This window comes from Lepisosteus platostomus, chromosome 7 (assembly GCF_059453375.1).
Source record: "Lepisosteus platostomus isolate fLepPlt1 chromosome 7, fLepPlt1.hap1, whole genome shotgun sequence".
In the NCBI taxonomy this organism is placed as follows: domain Eukaryota; kingdom Metazoa; phylum Chordata; class Actinopteri; order Semionotiformes; family Lepisosteidae; genus Lepisosteus; species Lepisosteus platostomus.
This window is the reverse complement of record NC_142617.1, coordinates 45,049,364-45,065,339: the sequence shown is the minus strand read 5'-3', so window position 1 is coordinate 45,065,339 and position 15,976 is coordinate 45,049,364. Positions and strand designations below refer to the sequence as shown.

Genomic DNA, 15,976 nt, shown 5'->3' with positions numbered 1-15,976 from the left:
ATGTCTGTCTCATTGTCACTGGACCACACCTGCAGGAAGTGATGTGGGAAGAATGAATATACACTCCTGGGAAATCACTATGAAAGAAAGTCTAGGCGTATTTGTAAAAATATTTAACCAGAACAATTACCAGCTTCAGAGTTGGGCACAACCTATTTACAACAACATAAATCTATACAGCCTTTTGGACTCTTAAAGGCAATGGTAAAGGTTTCAGTGTAAAAAGGATTGCCTTGCCATGAAATACTAGTTAAAATATATACTGCTGCCAAACATATGGCTTCAATCAGCGCAGTTTTTTGAGTGCAAAAACTTTTAAAACCCACACGTAAGTAAATATACAACATACTGTACTCCTTCAGCACTGTTATTATGCTGTGTAGGAGAAGTTGCAGTTCTAATTAGGTAATAGGAAGTTGAAGACAGTGTGGAAATTTTACGGTAGGGATGTTCAAGTGAAATTAAATTAGAATATTTCTGGCTCCATCAACACAATACACTACCACATAAGAAGGGATAATTTGCTTCCACAAGCATCACTTGTACACTCATTTTTAATATCACTAAGTATGAACAAGAAGTAATTTTCAATAGCTTTGTAGAGTCATTTTAATCTATTATTCTGATTTAAGAGACCCAGTGCAATACTACAGGAAGTAAAAAGTGTATATTTTGCTTTATACCTAATTATATTTGAAACTTATTTTTTAGATCTGTGTTTTCAATACTTTGGATGCACCAGACAACAGGAAGAAATGTATCAAATAGGCTTCTACTATGGATGAATGGGACAGTTATACAGAAAAACTGCCTGCAGTAAATTTATAGTTTTATATTTATTTTTTACCTGCAGTTTTTCCATAAAATAGTCTTAACATTTATTGTTAGATGTACAAGTAATGTACACAGGTGCCACCTCACAGGTCACCTGTGCCCTCTCACTATTGTTCAGATTAGAATATTATAACTTTAGCAAAGCTGTTTCCAGCGATTCCTGGCTGAAACTTTACACTGCATTTGTACTGCATTTGGACCAGCAAGCCTGGCTAAATTCTACTGCAAGCTTCTTTTGTTTTACAAGGGTCTGTTCATATGAGTCCCTGACACTAGTGAAAGAGGTGTGCATAGAATCTCGATCCTGAGACTGAGACACACTGCAATCTGCTCTGGCAAGCTGTCTCACAAAAACATTAGCTGTATCCCCCTTGCCTTCTTTAGGAGAGGCAATTTTTTAAAACTGATGTGCGAGTATCATTCATGGTGAAGGCTTGGATTATTTCCTGTCCATTTAGATTTTGTTCAGATTTAACATGCAAAATACTTTTTCACTACTATGTTTGTTCTGGACTTTGAAACTCCTTTTTTTAGTGTTACTTTACTGCACCCCAAAAAAAACTTACGGTTGCTCTTAATGAGATAGGATTCAGATAAGCACTACAGTCCAACATTCCCTGTTGAATTCCCCCTCACTTCTCAGCACTACAAAGGATTTAGCAGGAGGCAACCCAAACAGCTATGTGTGCATCGTTTTAATTTTTGTATGTGTTCGGAAATACTTAATTAGGCAATTTAATTAACTCTGCTAACTCCTCTTAAGTTCCATACTTAAGTCCCTTAAGTCCAGTATGCTTGATTTATACCAAAGCAGATAACATGGTCAAAAATCAACACCTTCCAGCACACCATTCTTTCTGCCTATGTTTTCCCAAGTTTCCCAAAAGGAAAAATAAACAAGAATACAATTTCAGCCCCTTAATATTTTCTCTAATATGCACTGCCAAATATATTCTAAAATGTTTCCAGACTTATTAGACATGTTTGTCCCCAGTCTTAAAAGATTTCACTGATAATAAGCCAGAGGCTGGATGAAATTCAGCTTGCCTCTGATACACTCACATTTAAAATCTGATAAAGAAAAGAATACAATTTCAGTAGAGGGTATGAAAAGGTGCCGAAAAGATATTACAAAGCGTTTCCAGTTATTGGACAGACTCCAGCAGTCTTTAACATGGCTCAATTAAAACACTCTGAAATGAACTCAGCTGTACAGGGACATGAGCCATGACATTAAATGGTCTTCTGTATTAGTCTGACAACAAGAAAACAAATAAAATGTATCTTGCTTTGCCAGATCTTAAGAAATATATTTGTGAATCGCAGCAGGTGATTTCTCCCAGTACCCTCAAGTTAGACTTGATATCTTATTCACCATTTTGTAAAAAAATAAATCTTTTGCACACCAGTCTAAGAGTAAGAGTCACATGTTTTGTATATTTTCCTGGTGTGTAGTACAACAGCATTAATGACACCTTATTCCTTGAAGAAGCTCATCCTCAAATATCAAACAGTCTGACAGGGAATATACTATAGTACACTATGTATTTTCCATATGCAGGTTAAAAACAGTCATTGTAAAACTATGACTTGATGTAATTAGAACCTTATGTGCCTTCACCTCAGATAACTTCAGTAAAGACCTTATATAAGCATGCTAATCAGGGACTTTGAATAAAAGGTTATTTATCATGAGAATGTCTTAGATTAACACTATCCTATTATGGTCACACTACACTAATAACATATTTTTGTTATTATTAATATAATATGATTATATAAGTAATAATAACAACACCTAAAACATCCCTTAATTTAATGGAACCTTAATGCAAAAAGGTTTGGATTGGATCTTCAGAAGCATTTCAATGGATAGGATTCCACTGCGCATCCACTGGAACATTTGTTTTAGAATCAAAAGTTCCACAGAAATAGTATCAAGAAAGATCAGGATCCAAAGATACTAGAAGCGGCAATCAGGCCAGCTACCCATTTCTGCCTCTTTGAGAGGCTCGGATTAGATTCTGCATCCAGCAAGACCAAGCAGAGATTTCAAAATCTTTCAAAACCCATTTAAGGAAGACATCTCTCAGCTGAGACAAATTTTATAATAGCACAGTTTGTCTTTCAAGGAATGCAAACAAAAAGTGGCATTACTTCTGATTTAGCATGTTAAATAGTAGTTAGTAAATTAATGATTTTGAGACATTTCCAACAATACATAACTTGGCTTTCTGCACACTCCAAGTAAAAGTGCCTTATTTTATTTTTAAAAATGGTAATAAGTTCATGTTAATCTTTATTTGAAAATGACTCCTTGCAGGCAGTTTACAGATGTTGGTCCTAATAACCAACTAATGAAGCAGTGGATCAAGAAGACTAGCACGATCCCTCAGGGAGTATCCACTGACTTTAATTTGCAAATTCAGTTATATAAAGTATTACTCTTTCCAGCACACCAACCAGAGAATCCAAAGAGATTCAGACCAGTCTGCTGTCCCAGACATTAAAAACACAGAGCTGAAAATAGTCCCTGGAAAATTGTGATATGAACTCCAACAGGTTAGAAATACCTTGAAAGTATTAAAGTAAGTTTTCCAAAAACTTAAAATAACTTGAAACATAAAGGTTTTGATTGTCTCTCATCCAAAAATATGGGTTTGTCCTTATGTTAATATGGCCTGTTAAATATTGTCTCTTGAGGTTTTAACTTTATGTTTTTACAGTAGTCAGTCCTTATCTATCATATGTTTCTTAATCCAGAGTAAAACATATTGTGCATGATTGCTGTTCCTGAACATCTAAGAAATTACAGTCGACGTGGCAGAAAATAGATACTGCTTCTTACTGTGAGAATTTAAACAACTCTCCATATGCAGAACTAAAAGTATTCATGCAAAAATTAAAATCAATCATGAACTTAATTCTATTATACGCCTGGTTTATGTCTGACTTAAAAAAAACATGACCCTGACAGTGAGGGATAACCATACTATGCTATCTTTCACATTAACAATTTACAAAATGCATTCAAACCATTCATATTTATTGAAATACATAAGAAATCTGTCAATCTATTTATGCATGTAAATTTCATTCATTTCTTGATATTGATTAAATGTCTTGGATATCACGGGGGCACAGTAATTAGCACTGCTGCCTCGCAACACTGTGGTATGATTCCTGGGGTGCTATTTGCTTGGAGTTTGTATGTTCTTATGTCTTTTCATCAGTTTGAAAACCATTACTGTAAATACAGTACTGTGGTATTATACTAGTGAAATACTGTAGAAAAGCAAGCAATTTGGCAGTTTGGTCACTATAGAATGGATGCTGTGATGAACAATAAGAATAAGAATAGTATAAGAATTATGCCTACTATGTTTCTATGCCTAGAAACATAACTACTAACTTATTCAACTGTATTTCTAACCAAATTGACTTTGGCCTCTGAAATTAAAAGATTTATAAAATTTTACATATCTATATACAGATGCAGCCATTCAAAATGCGTGGTAAAACCCTGTACTGCGCGAAATTACCTGCACAATAGCGCGGAATACCACAGTATGTTATTGGCTGGCCAAAATGACCGAAAGGTTGCACTTGTGGTGCATTGGTTGTTAGTGAAAGGATTGCTTCATTTAATCTCTTAACTGTACATGTTTAAATCCACTTAATATTGAATATTAATATGGAATTTTACAACAAAAGGGAAATTTTGGTAGCTGAGCATCAAAATAAAAGGAGCATAACGTCTGTGAATGTCGCAAATGATATAAATTTAGGAATATCAATATGTTATCAAACTGTATATTGCCGGTTAGTGGTAGTTTAAATAAAAAATAATAATAAATACATAATAAATATAAAACAGTATTCCACGTTTTTCATAAACATTTCAAGCATCAAAGTCTTTCATTTGGTATTTTGGAAAAGTTTTTACGTTCTCATTCTGACTTTATGAAGTTTATATACTTTATTAAAAGTTATAATGTTTTAACCTTTTCTATGAAAACTTGTGCTTGTTATTGCAGTACAAAAAACAGAATTTGATGAAATTGTGTATGTAAAGAAATTAATAATGATATTTAAGGATTTATTTATTTTCATATAGCTCAAAGTATTACCGTAGTCCACGTTCTTTGTAAACAACTGCATCAATTTGACTCATTCACCCGTGATTACTTGAAAACATTTTGCCTACCCTTTTCAGCTAAAGCTTAAGTTGTAAAGCGGTGTGTTGGTGTAATGGCTTTGACGTGTGACTCGCGTGCTGGAGGTCAGGGGTTCGATCCGAACATATAAATATTTATTTGAAAAAACTAAAATAGTCAATATTATGGACACTATATTGAATTTTTTGGTATTTCTAAATATCACAACATGTCCAAAGCTAAGTGATTTATTAATAGCAACTAATAATTTCAAACTGCTTGTATTTTAAAATTGTATTTATTTTGGAGTGATTTGTCACCGTTTTCACAACCTTCAATTTATTAAATGTCTATTTTTGAGACAGGGTGTTCTAGACCTCTTTTTAATTTCTGAAACTCCCTCTGTATTTCCTGTTTTCACACAGATAAGAATAAACTACATATGCAAATCTTTTCACAGGCTGAAAGATGTTCTGTGCTCTTACCACAGTACGCATTGTTACATTTTTAAGCATCAGTTGAAGCATTCTGAAGTCTGTTAAAATCGTAAAAAAATTTATCAAATAATATTGGTGAAACTGTTACCTGTCCTGGATATAGCGGTTAGAACATAGATAGTTGGATTTACACTTGTAAAAACGTTCCAATTTTAATGCGATACGGATGATATTATTAATAATAAATGACCTTGGACGATCTGTAAACTGATGATTTATAGAGGAGATGCGTTGTCTCTTTTCTTTCCAGCTTGGAATTAACTTTTACCTACTAGTATATTCCATTGCAGCCACTTTATGTAACGCAACTCCATACTTCTCACAAAGGCTAGGAGTGTTTACACCCTGCTGTATAATGTTATGTAGAATAGACAGTTCTGCCAGTTCTGGGGGATGGAAAGGAATTTTCAGTAGCATGCTCTGTTGTTGCTCTTTAACATAAGGCAACCAGCAATCAAATGTCCTGTTGTTCTCGGTACTGTAGGTTTAAAACTTGAACAAAGACATGCTACATGAATACAGCGCGATGTTGTATAATTTAAAAGCCACTACAGTATAGCTTGTGGGAAATACGTTTATTTGTCCTGAATCAAAGTTTAACTCGTTCAGAGCACCCTACATTACAAACTCAGAGCGTTTCATTGTCTATTGCAACAGTATCGTTAGCAATGTAGTTAAAAGGAACATGTCGAAATGTTTCCAAAATAATCACAAGTGAACGAGTTGAGGGATTCGATAATAATAGAGAAATCATAACAATAACCCTGAGCTGTTTCATGTTAATAATGCAATCCAACTGAAAGAAGGACACTTAAATCAACAAGAAGAGACTATTGTTTCATTGACAAAAAGAAACGTCACACTCTCGTTTAATCTGATTGTTTTGTTGCTGTGCAGACTGTTAAACGAGAGGATAAGAGCGTCTCCTTCTTTGAAGCATTTCATTAATCCGATTGTGTATTTATTTCCAATTAAAGTAAGTTTTGAAAATCTCCGATTCACTGATTCACCATGCCTATAATGTTTTCCCAGAAATTACTAGGCAAGGCCCTTTTGCCTCTGGACCCATCGAAATTTTATGGATGTGATCCACTCCCAGTAAATTTCAAAAGTCACAAAATTACAAAACAGAAGAGCGGCGTAACGGTTGGCTCTGGCATTCCCATCTGTGCAGATGCACTACATGTACAATCTCTCCTCCTTTTCTTAACTGATGGGTAAAAGTTGGATATCTGGGAGAACTGTACATGACATTGGCATTTGTGAATTCTGCTGTGGTACAGAGCCTTCAAACCACGGGCATTTTAAAAATTGCAATTATTGAAAATGTTCACAGCTTTTATTTAAACAATATCTAGTACATTTTTAGAAACCTTTGTTTGAAAAAAGCGGGTCCCATGTGTAAGCTAGCTTATAATATGAGAAGCCATTAGGTTATATTTTTACATATCAGTTGAAACGTTCAGAAGTCTCTTAAAAACAGAAAAATGTAACATTGCATGGCATGATGGGCAACTGATTCTTTCAATTTTTAATGAAAATAAGAAACAATAATGTGTGTCTGTCTAAATTAGACATTGCATGACTTTCAACAATCCATAAACAAATTAGACATTGCATGATTTTAAACAATCCATAAACAAACGGGTTTAGAATGTTTAGGCTGCAATTGAATTGAGGCTCATTATTCTTCACACCTGAAACATTGTTTTCTCTGAAAGCGTTTTCTTCCCTCTTTAGCTGATCTTTTTGCAGCCTTCCCATGCTGACACAGCTCCCTACATGAATTCTTGTTCTTGACTGAGAAAGCTTAAGAGAACTTTACAACCATTTTTTTCAACAAATTGTAAAGATGACGTTTACATTGGCGTTTTTATTAATTTTCCACTTAAGCATATGGAGGAGTGTCAGATGTCAAGGAGAGCCCCCACCACCACCTTCCCCCCACCGACAGACTGACAAAGCAATTGGGAAGTATTAACTATGCAGCCATTGCAAAGGGTGCAATTGCAGCAGCCACAATTAGATAAAAAATATGTTTTTTCTCCTGATGGTAATTGTAACAGATTTTCACGTTTCACTTCCTTGCATAACAATCATCCATTGCGTTCTCATCCAAACTAAGGTTTAATTTTTAAAAATTTTGAAACCGTGATCTTGATATGCAGGTGTTAAGTAAAGTTAACAGCTTCAGATTTAAAAGGTAATTAGGAATATCTTCCATAGCACATTAATATTGGGATGTTCTTACAAATGTAAAAAGGGGCGATACACAATGTGTCTCCTGTATAACTTCAGTTTACAGAGAAATTCCACCAGAGTCACACAACATTGTCCAATAATACTCTTCTTGTGTCTAATTTACAGGGAGTAACCCTGTTACAAAAGGGAACGGTAGATTGGTCCTTGACTATGGTTAAACAGTACATACGATGTCTGGTGGAGTTTCAGCATTCACTCTTCTGTAATCTGTACAGAACCGTGACATCTCATTAATGTTTGGTACCAATAAACAAGGGGGCTTCATGAATTTCCTTCTTTGAACTAAACTGCGTTCCAGTAAATAATGTACAGTTTATCACCTTCTGCAATGCTTCTAGTTTAAACCACTGGGTGTAGCGCACTACATTACAGTGCTTTGTCCATTACCACTACAAGGACAATAAAAGTTTTTTTAAAACAAATGGATGTCAAAATTTTTCCGAAATGTCAACTTGTGATATTTTAGTTGCTTTCTGTAGCTATACAATTCCATATTAATATAACTATCAATGGGTATTAAATAAGTACAACTTTTTTTTACAATTACAGCAAGTGTTGTTCTTACTAAGTAAGAAAAGGATAAAACATTATAACTTTTTATGAAGTACAGTATATAAACTTTTTAATATTAGAACAAACACGTCAAAACCATAACCCACTGTAAGTTACCAAGTTAAAGACTTAGATGCATAAAATATTTATAAGAGGGTAGAACGATGTTGGGTACGTTTTCATATTTAGCTATCACTACCATCTACTGTGCATTCATTAGGTTACTGTGTGTACAGTATTACATGAAAGTACTGTTTTTGTTTTCAGCTACCAAACTTTACCATTGGATTTTCTCTATGTAAATGTAAAGCTGAAAAAGGCACATCACGGTCAAAAGCTACTGCATAATAACAGTTTAAAAATAATAAAAGTCTAAACAGTGTACAGCTTAAATTCTATAATTAGAATTTAGAATTAGAATCCCTCAGCATAGACCGGGATTCAAAACCAGGTGTTTTCTAGTAGCAGCCCAAAATGCTCCAAATGTCCCCTTGGAGGTTTTACAAAGAACTATAGTCACATTACTGAAAATATCTAAAATGCTGCGGACGACACAGTCTACCGCAACCTCACACAGTGTGGGGCAGCCGTTCAACTGAAAACTACTGCAGTATCCCTTGCACATTCTAAATGGCTGGATTAACCCTAACCCTGCACCACTAAGCCAACACTAAGTATGTGAAAACAAAAATAATGATGGGCAAAAAGTAACACTGTTTCTAAACTTTACTTGGGCCCCAAAGAGGTTAAAAATGCTCGAGTACTAGCAGAATGCTAATCCTAACACTAGCCCTAACTCTAGCGGGTGTTTAAACTGAGCAATTCTGCAATGTGTCTCTGAAGCCCTTCATTTAACAGATGTAAAAAATGTTCCTCAAACTTAAAAATAGGAACTTAAACAATCAAATCCGTTCATAAAATCTCTTGTAAAGCCATCATCTTCACTAATGAACCCACTCGGAGTATTTTTTTTTTCACTTGAAAAATTCTGTTACAGTGGTATTAAATTAGGATGTAGTTCGGGCTAGACTAGGGTTAGGGTTACTAGATCCATACAATTTTGACATCAATTATATTTCTTTTTGCACTTGAAATGACAAATTTGAGAGTTTACCCAATAGAATTAATTTTCTTAACATTTTTGTGATGTAGTTTTGTATGATAAATCCTGTATTGTCTAGTGCAGCACTAATCCAGCACTAAGTGTGTGAAAAAAAAAAGATGGGCAAGAGGTATCACTGCTTCTAAACTTGGGCCCTGTAAACTGTAAGTTAGAAATATATGCTTCTTAAAGCATTTTACACTTAATTAGTGTAAACTTAATTAAGCCTAATTAAAGGGACTGGATTGTGATGCATTTCAGTAATATTCATGGCTTAATAAGTACTCTGAAGCCAGCTGTGGTGATGAAAAAATCAGTGTTACCATAAGAATCAGAAAACAGAATAATGATTCAAATTTGTTACTTCCGATTGCCTTCAGTGTCTGTGGTCCTTGACTGGTATAATCTTGCTTTGGTTGCTAAAAACAGGTTAGTTACTGTACAAAACAATTATTGAGTTATACAGTAAAGAAACTCCTCAGATGTGGAATTCAACAAGTATCAAAAAGAAAGGCATTTTTTCTGTTTTTCTGTATAATCAGTCATTTCAGCAGAAACAGTTTTTTCCATTCACTTACAGGACCCTCCCACGCCTTCCCCCATGCAGAAAGCCCTAAAATCTGACAATTCAGCACAAGACAAACAGGAACAGCTCTGCATATTTGGCAATGTCCCTTTTTCCGCATGACATCGACTTCCCTGAATGGCCTCTGCTAGATTTAGTTAAATTAAATCAGCTGATTACGAAACTGTCAGTGCCCTCATCTTACAACAGCTGAGCATTATATAATAATTGTATTAGCCTAGTGGAGTATGCGAAGGTAGAACTGCTTCTTTTCTTGTGCAGAGTAAAGCCACACTCAGGAAGCGGGATGCCACTGGGATATTACCTCAACATAATTCCTTTTCCCAGTCGTCCTAGTTACATCATTCACAGTTATGCCTCCTGTTTTGAAAAGCAGCACTAAGAAAATAAATTATGAAACAAACAAAGAAAACTACAGCGATAACAAAAGTTATTCATGAACAGCACACCCTACCATGGAAACACTGAAATACATTCATCGTTTTCAGAAACTGCTAACTGCCCAGTACAACATCAGAATGAAAGTATTTGATTCTGGAAAATACGTTTTTTTATCTTAAACTTTAAAGGTACAGCATCGTGTATCATCACCTGTGCCACCCAAATGTTATATAATCAGTTACAAATGATCAGGTAATCAAAATTAAGCTAGGAAAGTTCAGTTAATTTCTTGAATCTGTATCCTTCATTTCTAAGTCATAAATACATAAATATAATGGTTTATTATATTTCAGGTTATAATAAGAAATTAAACAAATCATTAACTTCAATATTTTATTAGATAAAATTGTATTAGATTAGATTTTATTAGTGATTCCTGGAATATTTTTTAAGTTGTATGTTATTTAACTCACTGTTGCTGCTGCTGTTCTGTGTTTATGTTTTGGTGTTTCCTTAATGTCTAAGTATTGGAGCAGACATGCAAATAAGCATTTCATTGCATTTGTGCATATGACAAAAAACTGAACTGAACTGAAAGATATTTCAGCAGTTTATTGCAGTCATATATCTAAGAAGAGTTAAAGTAGGTTTTACTTCTACAAAGCATTCCAGTGGGATGATAAAATCCAGTCATCTTTTTAAAATTCTAAAATGGTTTTAAATTCACATCATGGAAAAAAATGGAATATTTTCTGAAAATATAATATTTCCCACCCACACCCTTGTACGCCTTGCAGAATTGGTACTCTCACTTAATGCATTCTCTTTCAATAACCTTTTTTACCAGCACGTTAGTGGAGTCGCCATGGGCACCAGAATGGGTGGGGTAGAAGAACGCTCTTTCGCTTCCTACACTGGCTTTGTCCCGGACCTCTACAAGCAATACATCAATGACTGTGTTGGTGCCACCACATGCTCTAATGACCAGCTAGAGCACATCCTGCATCAATTCACTAACTCTCACCCGTCCCTCAAATATACAGTTAACATATTCTCCACTACCCTTCTGTTTCTAGACATAAACCTATCCATTAACACTCCCCCACTCTCTACTTTAGTCTATTACACACCCACAGATTCACAGAGCTGTCTTCTGTACAGCTCATTTCACCCCAAACACACTACAAACTCTCTCCCTTTTTCAGTTCCTTCGGCTACGATGACTCTGCAGTGATAACATCAATTTCCAGAACCAAGCACTCAAAATACACTCTTTTTTTCATCAACAGAGGATGCCCCACCTGTGTTATTGACAGGGCCCTCACCCGAGCCAAAAACAGCCCATCGGACCATCAACTCGATCAGGAACTCCCGGCCTAACAACCACATTCCTTTGGTGCTTCCCTGCTACCCTAACGCACTCTCTATCCCCGGGACCGTTAACAACAACTTTTCCATCCTAAAGGATGATCCCTCCATTGGGGCCCTCTTCCCTGACCACCTAATCTGTGTAAACTTCATGTTCACAGCTTCCTAGACCACCCTCAGCAATCATCCACACCAGGCACTTTGCCCTGCAACAGATCTCGCTGTATCACCCGCAAGTACATATCTAATACCACACTCATTCAAGACCCCTCAGGACAATTCTGGATCACTCAGGTGACATCTTGTAACTCCAGCAACCTTATTTACTGTATCTCTTGCAGTAAACGCCCAGCCATCTACATTGGGAAAACAGGAAGGAGACTTGGAGACCGCTTCAGAGAACATGTTAGGGCTGTGAAGATTAAAGATTTCTCCAAGCCCATAGATTCTCATTTCACCTCTGATGGCCATGATCAGACTGATCTCTCCATCTGCGTTCTCAAAGTAGCGTTTCTTAACTCCTATACCAGAAAGACATCAGAAACTAAAATTATCCTGAAACTTGATTCACACCTTCCCCCTTCTCTCAACGACAGACTTGTTTTCTTCTAACTCTCTCTATTCATTTGTAGGTTTTGTTTCACACCTCTCCTCACCTCTCTCGACCTCGCACCACTTGATTGGCCACTCTGCCTCTCCCCTGCTCCCGCCTCCTCCTCTCTCCTGGCTTTTGTTTTCCCATGCTATATCATCTATGCCGACTGCCCTGTCTTTCTTACACCCGAAGAAGGCTCCACAGCCGAAACGTTGTGTTTTCTTTCTTCTCTTTTCAGCATGGAATAAACCTATTACTTGTCATTTTTCAGTGAAATGTGTTAGATGTTCCATTTGCTCTATAGGAATAAAAGTAGTGATAGTCTGATGGCAGGGACCTGAAATGGAGTAAAATATACTGTAAGTACACCACTCTACTGGCAGAGGGAGAGTCTGAAGAGGGCGTCTAGAACAAAATATCCAGCCAATAGCCATGCTATTGAAACTGAATCTTAGAATCTTTCAAGAAACAGCTGGATGAGATTCTTGGATTGATTTGATACTACCAAAGAATTTATCAAAATTTTATTAAATTTTTAGATTATGTACTGATTAGAAGGATAACCCTGCCTGTAAGACTCTCCTCTTGTCTCAAATGTCTGATATTCAGGATTGGGAAGTATCTTATGCTTCAAGGCAAATCCTCAGGATTAACCAGCCGCATGAACACGCTCTCAGTATATTCTGAGAAAAAATGCTTAACATGGTGCTTTGTTTCTAGCTAACATGCCAGGTCTCATTATCACGTTATGATTCTCCACTGCATCATGAGAGCAGCCAGCTGAATCAGCTCTGCTCCAGTATTCCATGGAAAACACTGTTGGCCTTGTTGAAATAGTCATTTCTTCAATAGTAGCTCCTGTAAACTGGTTTTATAATCAGTTGATATCTGATTCTTCCCTATGACATTTTCCAAAACTAAAGTGGAATCAGCATTCTGACACTCTAGAATTCACACAACAGAAACTGAAGTTTGTATTCCTTTTAGTCCGTAAAACAATTAACACAACAATGACAGTAAAGTGAATAGAAAATTAATCTGTTTGTGAGAACAGAAAAAAAGATTAAGGAGTTTTATATACTCACCCATATGCTATTCAATGCTTTTAAGTATTACAGGTAAATAAGTGATGAGAACCATTATGAATAAAAGATACAGCACATTCAAACAAAAGAATATCTATTATATAGGTTGTATAGGTTTAAAGTAAATCAGCATACAGTATCACTGCTGAAGATCATAAAAACTAAAATGAAGCATATTCTGCTAATGCACTTACAAAAAAAAACTCAGCAAGGACAGAGTTTACATGTTGTAAATAATATTCTTCAATGATAATGTGGTTTGATAAATAACCTAGTTACATTGCATGCTTTGGAAATCTTAAGCTTATTTGTTGTATTTTCAAAAATCAGTATTAGGTTACAAGTTGTACATACTGCAAAGCTAAACTTGTCACTACAGAACATAAAACAAGAGGCTGATTTTAAAGGTACTAAGTTCCTGACAATTAAAGATAAATAAAACAGGAGCCTCAGTAAATGTATCGTCCCTGTGTTCTGAATATCTTAACAGGCACATCACTGGATCACAAAAAAACATCCAGGCAAAACTTAGTGACATCTTACATAGTTCCACAAGCTCTATGATCTCAGTCTGCAATATTTCCAATATGAAGGACAGGGCCCCCTTCATGTATTCAATTAAGTAAATTATCATATACTGTATGGCAATAAATACAAATGTGGTAGAGACAGAATGACAAATGCCATTCACCATTGCTACACATTAATCTTACTTTTCATTTCTTCACATTTACTAGAAGCACAAAAATGTTTAATAAATACAGAAAAAGATTCTTGAACATCTGCAAAAGAATACAAATGCACCATATTTGCTATGGCCAAGACAAACAAGAGCAAATGAAAGTAAAATAACACTCACTATTGTAACTGAAAACATGTCTGGTATCTCATAATATTGGTCCAATAACTTTACTGTAATAGTTTTGAAATTTAAACTAAACCCTGTGGGCAAGATGAATACTATAATGACAAAATAATACATACAGTACATAGTTCAAGTAACATTAATATTACTGTAGTAGAAAAAAAACAACACTCAAACGCTTTTCATGTATTCAAACCCCTTCATTGTATTGCGCCTCAAATATTTCATAAGAATGCAGAGATTAATCATAGATATTTTGCCCACTTCACTCCTTTAGCTATGGAAATTCCTTTTTTCCTCTTGAATCTCTCATAGTTTATTGTGATGTTCCTGAACAGTATTTGGGTTACTTAAAAGTAAAACTGAATCTGTTCTGGAATGTTTATAACAAGTGATTCTACTTTTTATTGCAGAGAGGGTTTGAATTATTCATAAAATAAGGACAAGTCGCCCAGAGGCTAAGAGATTCTTTTCGTTTACGTGTCAGAAGTGTCTTAAAAGACTGAACCAAAAATAAGTAGCACAAAGGAAAAAGTGCAGGCAATCATATTACTGCACAGCTCTATAGTTTTTTTGGCATTTAAAAAAGAAAAATCCAGTCTATTCCTTGGATTCCAAAGGCATAAATCTTGGAAATGGACAAATTCCAGCATTACATAATCTATAATGGAAACAATCCTAAGAACTAAACTTATGTATGAAACACAAACTGGTGTGGAAAACAAATTCTTCTGTTTAAAAATGACAATTCCTCAACCATCTCTAATCCAATTTGACCTTGAGACTGCCATAGACATTTTAGATTTATAATGTAAGAATAGTGATTATAAAACAAAGCTCTAATACTTCAAGGAATGAATTTATGGTATAACTTTTAAATCATCTTCAACAAGGCTCTGCTCATGAAATATGTCATCAGTCCATCTCATATAACTGTCATACTCTTTTGCTAAAGCCATAGTGAACAGGATAAGAGTCAGAATTCTAGCCTATTTATTTGTTTTTGGTATCTATAAGGCACATACATCTTTATAAGAAAATATTTTATGCACTATTCTAAAGATCCTGATGTGATAAATATAAATTCCACCAAAGTACACAATGACCCTGCAAGCACTGCAGGAGCTGAAACCCTGACAAGGTGTCTGTGTCATCATATTCAGCTACGCTTGCTGGTGATCTGAGTAGAGGCCACCCAGACAGTAGAGCAAAAGCCTACTGGCAACCTATTCCACTTACACATTCCTATGCTCAATGCAACCCATTGCAGAGCACAACAAGGTTGCTTTATCACCTACCGACAGCATATATTCTAGAAGGTTACAGGAAAGATGATTCACAGCCTTGTATTTCTGTTGTGTGAACTATAACAGCTGAAAACTAGACCAACTCAGTGTCCCTGTAAGAAAAGTTTGCAGTTTGCTTGTGTGGCTATGTAAGTAACAAGGTGAGGATTACAGAAACAAGGAGCCAGCAGCTGTTGCTTTTTAGAGAGATGAATTCCAGGGGTCTGACTGCACTGGTATTATAGGCTATTGTAAAAATCACACCCAAGATAACTTCCAGTTTATGAAGCCCAGTGTTATCATAATGTGCATATAACAAAAAAAAAATCGAGTTCTATCTACCAAATTTATGCATGGTTACAGAATTGTAATGTTTCTGATCTGGCAGGGTTGAATATTGAGACAA

At 35.4% G+C, this 15,976-nt stretch overlaps 1 protein-coding gene across 3 annotated transcripts in view; it reads right to left on the bottom strand.

The window, feature by feature from the left end:
• The window catches only part of adamts17 (ADAM metallopeptidase with thrombospondin type 1 motif, 17), a 138,423-nt gene that overhangs the window by 91,497 nt on the left and 30,950 nt on the right, over positions 1-15,976 (bottom strand). The window lies entirely within an intron of this gene.